We start from the raw sequence: 7,023 nt of genomic DNA, 5'->3' as shown, positions 1-7,023 counted from the left end.
AATTACAGGTTCATTACAAGTAATGACAGACGTTTAAGTGACCCTTAAGTTGTATACTAATTCCCCCACACCTTGGCGTGATCGAAGGGTTCCTAAACGTACGCCGGTACTGTCACTAGGATTGAGGACAAACGTATTTTAATGATCATATATCTCCGGTGCTTTTTTACTACAAAGTCACAGCACAGTAAAGTTACAGCATTGTTATTGCGCACGACTGTTTTGTCTAATAAAGACCCATTCTGTGTGCAAACAAAATTATATAGTTTCAAAATGAGCGCTGTTTAAAATTTTAAAATTGAAGAGATTGGACTCTTTTTATATTAACAAGATACATAAATACGATCTTTTTAAGGGACAAATTCAACGAAACTTTATTTGAGCCACTAGGATAAAAATTAAGTTAAAATATCAAAAATATAATAATAATGCAACTTGTTTAATACTACACTAAAGGGATACTCATATATATTATTTATTATGTAAAAATGTGTTTTTGTCTCAATCTCAGGGACAATACCACAAAGCCCGTCCAGAGAGTTGTATGTAAACGAGAAAATTCAAAGTGTGTTTGTTGTGGGTACCGACAAAAGGTTTGTTCTGGAAAACCCTCCCAAACCCACTCGCTCGAATAAAGTCAACCGCGATAGCTAATTTTCCTTATGGAAATTCTCTAACATGACCGTGTCTTTAAGTGTTATATTTAAGTTAGTGGAATCACGAGGACTTGCAGTTCAAGAAATGCTTCAACAGACTAATAAACCAAACAAGAATGTCACCTATAAATAGTGTAGCAGCGTTAATGACAGCTAATAAGGAGACCAACTAGCTGCAGCCTCCAACCACAAAAGATACTGATTAGACAGTAAAGACTTTTGATCTTATTTAGAGACAGGCATACATAACAGAGGCTACCTAGAATTTACCAGCTAGGATTTCTTTACAAGGAATTCTATATACGCCACTGCATATCCGACAGGTAGCCATTTTTAAAACTAAATAGACATGATGTCGCCCCAACTGAACAGTGGCCTCCACTTGACTACGATATAATCTGATCTCAAGAATCTCATCGGACTCCCAAAGTTATTGCGAAAGGGCCAGTAAGTAAGCGAAGGATTTCAGCGTTGTACAATGTGAATAGTAAATTCTTTCTGCAAACTATCCTGTAATTTTACGTATAGCTTTCATTTGTGATAATAATTTGAATATCAGCATTCACACCAAAGCCCCCCTTGCCACACGTAAAGGCTTTAAGATTCATATTAGGTGTTGGAAACACTGTTTTGTGCTCACTATTTCAAAACTTAAACTTTGGTTTGTATCACTGAAACGGTAGTAAATGTCCGAAAACCCCTGTTTCCTTCCCAATCCTTCCATCGTCAAAAACAAACAATTAAAACTTACCCTCCCAATAATTTTCATTTCGAAGTCAATACGGCTTTTAACGAAGAATCGGCACATATTTAGGACTTAATACCCTTATTTAATAAAAATATAAACTCATAAATTATTTTTTCAAAAGGCTAACTTCTTAAGGTGTATAAAGTTTTCCAATGCCCTTTCCGTATCCTATACATGAAAATGACAGTTAAATTTGGAAGCGATCTTGTAATTGTTTTATAGCGTCAAGAATTTTCTTAACAGGCCTGCTCAGTTTTAAAAGAAAAGTCAGTTCTAAAATATCATCTGTAACAATCGCCTTTTTGTCGATAAACTTATTTAAATCTATAATTTAATATCGTTTTACTCTTCTCAGAGTTAGCCACTCAGACACGTAAAAGACAATCCCATGCAATACATCGAACGGTTCTGTATGCTTCATTGTCTCTAAACCATCAAGTTCATTGAAAATACAAGAGAAAACTGTTTTAAATATCTTAAAATAAAATATTTTATAATTTAGGAATTAATTCCTAAAACTTAACTATAACTAAGACATTTTACAGTCATCATGCGTCATTAAAGTACAAGTTTCTTATGTCAAAACAAGGAAAGTTTTTAGTCAGCCAATTAGGTAAGAAGTAGTGACATTTTCAATTACTGACTAACGCCACTACGCCACAACCATAACGTTGTCTATATTTGTTTGATTCGTATACAAGAAGAACAGGGGTTTGTACCGTACATGATTGTGTTATGAAACAGTACATTATGCACAGTTATTTTGGTGGCGTACTTGCCGAATACATAAATATGCATTTACACTGATATAATCCACGTAACAACAGATTTTTGTTTTAAAATTGATTGGTGAAGTATTCTTTCTACCTAACATTAGACTCGAAAACCACGAAGTCGTAACACCGGTCGTAAAAGTTTAACAGATAACATGCAATAAGGCTTTATTTATGTTCGTCTATAAAGTTTTGTATCTGTTTGAAGAAGTGGAAAAACTACCTTTAAGTTTCGTTTAAAAACTAATACATCATTAGTAAATAATATCTTCGATAAATTTAAACCTTACGATATTTATAATACACAAAAGTTCACATTTTATAGAGAAACATATATCGGTAACTACATAATCTCTTATAGAATAACGATTTTTGAAGGTGATGATTTATAGAGCAGGACGTCACTGTTGCATCATCACCTCTCCGCCAGCTCATGACTGAACTGGTAGTCATCGCGGTGGGTTATTGTTCAACTGATGTTGTGCAATACTCTGTACCTAGCCCCCTCCCCTGCTTCTGATCCAATAATATATAACAAATTCTGCATAGTATATGTTAAAATACACACAAGCCTGAAAAGAAGTAAAATTATAAACGTGAAATTGAGACAAAACGTACATCTACAACCTTACGGACCGTTGACACAGGATGGTCCGAATGGACGCCAACACACACCAAAGTTGACGAGATACATAATTAAAAAAAAACACAACAGGTCCACATCACTGTAGGACAGTGAACCGGAACCGAGCGGAACGTTAACTGATCTCGCCGTGCTTAAGTTTGAGGAAAACGATGAAAGGAAAACTGAGCTACTATAACAACAAAGATTATCTTCCGTCGTACTGACAGTGGAAAAGCTGACATTTTAGAGTCACGGCCAATCATAAAATATTACGGCGTTTACTTCAAATAGGAAAATGTTCCTCAGAAATCTGTCAGGACTGGTCATGTCGTAAAAGATTAGCAACATTCGTCATGTGACAACCCGACAACATTCATGTGTAGACTTGTTTGTTATCTTTGGCTAGTAAAGTAGACACGTGTTTTTCAAGGCTACATTGACAGGAACCAACTGACTTCTACTAGTACCCTAAGCTACCCTTAGTTTGTATCTAAGTTTAAGAATGCATTTTAAACTAAACAGATTTCTGAAAAAAGGTCAAGATAACAGACTTAACAGACTGAAATGTATTACACTATTAAATCTCGTCGTCTATTGAAATATAAAATAAGCATTGAATAACCAACAAAACAAGAAACTGGATTTAGAATATCAACAAAGGACAAAAAAAAAAACAGAAAATAATGTGAAATAAACCATATGCTTATAATTACACTTTATAAACTAAACGTCACATACATTATTTACTTATTGCGTAATTTTTTGTTTGTAATTAACTGTGAAGTTATTAGTTAATCTTGATTGCTTACATATTCAAGTCCAGCCCAATATTAAGGTAAGGTGGGGTAACTGGACCACGATTTTACATTGGACTAGTACATATTTGGAAACATTTTACCTAAATATTAGTCAAAAATAAAAAATAAAGAAACTAGAGCATAGGTGATGGAAATGAAGCTCCAACTTATACTGTTTGCACACATGAAATCTCATTTCGATTATTATAACTGACATAAAATATAAACATTTATTTCCTTTTTTTTAGTTTGGTGGGCCCAGTTACCCCTTGAGTCTGGGCAACTGGACCACTTGACTATAATATCATTTGTGCTTGTATAATTTGCTGTGTGGTATCTGGGCCTGATCCAATATCTTTATATTTGTATAAAATATCACTGACATATGTTAAAAATTGATTTGAATTTCAAATAGAAACAATGCAAGGCAACCCACGTTGTGATCGGGATTAGGTTCCACATTAAATAACAAGAGCCATATATAAAAACACTTTTAATTAATTGTACAAATTACACAAATTAAAACTTAAATCTTAGAACTCTTTTAACCTAAAAAATCAGTATTAATTGACTTAAAATAATAATGTTTGCCTTACAAAACGCATAAAAACTAAAAACTATGCAAATACAAAGTATGAGTTGTTTGCCAGGACACATCCATATAGTTAAATAGATTACTAGTAGGCATCCCACAAATTTTGCAATTCTTTGATATTATAAAATCCTCGTTTCGAAATGAGTTTTGGTTCTTCTATTGCACCTATTACATCATTCCAGTCATATTTCTCGATGTCCGCCTTATCTGGCCATTTCAGGACTTCAGGGATTTTTTTCATTGCCGTTATTTCTACATGTTCTTCCGAAAGGCTTACAATTTTTCCAGGGAAAAAACTCGCCTTCATACTTAAAAATGACATATTCTCCAATGTTCTTTTTGATTTTCTTCAAATGAGAGAAATGGTCTAAGGGCTGATCACTGGTGCAAAGCATTTGAAATTGGACTTCGTCTTCAACATTCTTTTCGTTTTCTTCTACTATATCTATTAAATCCATATCATCATGCTGTCTGTCTCAAAATCTAAATTTCTTTTTTTCTTATTTATAAAAATATCCCAATTTTTTCCGTTTGGTTGCCACTTCAGGTATTTTAACTTTATTTGTTATTCCAAGAGTTTTCCTTTTCACTTTTTCTTTTTTATCTTTCTCTTTCTCTTCTATTTCTTTCTTTATTAAATACTCATTCGTTGTTATGATTTCACAATTTTTTACAATTCTTTTACGCTTTTTTCTCAGTATTTTCTGGTCTTTTCTCTTTTTTTTACCATATCCAACAGCAACTCTTCAAAGGATTTATGCCCGGAATGTTGTGCGAATACAACCTACTTTGCTTGCCACCATGGCTGAGCTAGCTTCTGGCTGGTTTATGCTTGTACCAGACAAGGTGGTTTGTTGCATTTACAGCTGATTCCACAAAGTTTACTAGCTTTCAGCTCTACTTCAAACAAAAGCAGGGGCAAGTATCGGGTTCCATTGCTACTGAGGTGGCGCTGGTCTCCAGCAGCATTGTGTCTGAAAGAGGACAAGCATCTGTTGGTGCTGCAGCTGAATGCATAACTTCAGTGGTAGAAGTAAGGCATGTGTCTGGTTGCGTTTTGGCTGAGGAGGGTACTAGTCTTCGGCTGTTCTGTGATTAAAACAGAGGAGGCTTCTGCTTCTACAGAATGGCTTGGGGAAAGCACTGATCTCTGAACCTGATGAGGCTTTTACTTGTATAAATTGGCTTGAAGTTGGAAGATTTTTCTTATATCTAACCAAGTCATCTTTTTTAAATAATGTCTCAGGAATCTTCAACCTGTTAGGACCTCCTTTACTTTCATCATAGATTCCTGTGGCTTGAAAACCCACTTTTACTATGTTTTGTTCAGGCATTTCATGTGAAAGATTAGTAATGAGTTCAACAAAAAAATCTGTTTCGGGATCTTCTTTCGAGGATTTTTCTCTCTGCCACTTAGTCAGAACCTTGTCCCAGTTACTTTTTAGACTTTTAAAAACGCCTACATTCTAAAGGCTGTAGTACATGGGTAGTGTGAGGAGGTAACTTCATTATGGTTACATTGTTTTTTTGGGCTAGCCTATAAAGTCTGTAGACACATGAGTGGTATGTGGCCATCATATATCAATAATATTGGTCTTTCTTCAGTTATGTTGGGTAGGAAAAACATCACGAAACCAGTTAAAAAATAGGGTGGTTTCCATCCAACCTCGTGATGTGGTGGAATTGCCGTTTGGGTCTGCAAATTGTCAGAAATCCAATTTTCCATTACATATTTGCCTTTGAAAACGCAAAGAAGAGGGATCGTTTTGCCATCGGCAGAACAACACATTAATACTGATGTATTTTCTCGCCCACTTGAACTAGTTTTGCGTTTACTTTTTGTACCTATTGCTCCAACCACCTTTGTTCTACTCGGGTCATGACAAAAAGACGTCTTGTCACAATTAAATATTTGTGCTGGTTTCCCCTCTAGTTTAAGATTCTCAACAACTGGTTCTAAAACATCAAAAAAAGTTATATATTACCCAAGGGTTTGTTTGATCACATCTTACATGCTCAATACTCTGTGGTTTCCTAATGGACAGTCCATGCCTTGCCTTAAATGATAAAAAAACCAGTCAGTGCCAGGGCGTTGGTCTTTTAACCTACTTTCAATGTTGTTCTGTCTTATGTATAACTGAACCATGTCTAATACTTCTTCTTTAGACAAAACCAAATCCGTTTTTATCCATTATTTTTAAACAGTCTGCTATTTCCTTTTCTTCTTGAGGAGTTAAATATGATTGTACTCCACACCACCCTTACCTTCTCTCGAAGTCATACCAGTTCCAAGTGTCCCTCTAATGCCGTGTTTTCAATGTAGAACGCGGGATTTTATAAAACATAGCTGCACCCCGCGTTGTCTTGATCCCATTTTTGATGTCTTCGAGAGCCTTATTGAGATCCTCCGTGGAGTACGCGGGTTCCTGCTCCCTTTTGAGTCTTTCTTTATATATGTTCTCACCATACTGTATTCTGGAAAAAAATACCATCGTTAGATAAAAATAGAAAAATTATAAATAATCACAGTATAAGGAAGACTGAGATAAATTTCCAATTAGCTTACAAATATGTAAAAAGCATCAATAAAGGGACGATAATAGTGTAAATTACTAATTTATCATCTAAGAAGCATTTTTTAAGAAAGTATGCATATTTAGAAGAAATTTAATTTAAATCTGCAATTGAAACTACAGATACACTGGGGGCAACTGGGTCCTGTGGGGCATCTGGGCCCACTACATGGTCCAGTTACCCCTAAATGTGGTCCAGTTACCCCATGGAAACAGCCAGTTCCTGGGGTAAATGGGCCACCTATCCTAACCTCAA

This window comes from Homalodisca vitripennis, unplaced genomic scaffold (assembly GCF_021130785.1).
Source record: "Homalodisca vitripennis isolate AUS2020 unplaced genomic scaffold, UT_GWSS_2.1 ScUCBcl_3976;HRSCAF=9836, whole genome shotgun sequence".
Lineage (NCBI taxonomy): Eukaryota > Metazoa > Arthropoda > Insecta > Hemiptera > Cicadellidae > Homalodisca > Homalodisca vitripennis.
The sequence above is the reverse complement of the archived record's forward strand: the minus strand, read 5'-3'. Positions refer to the sequence as shown.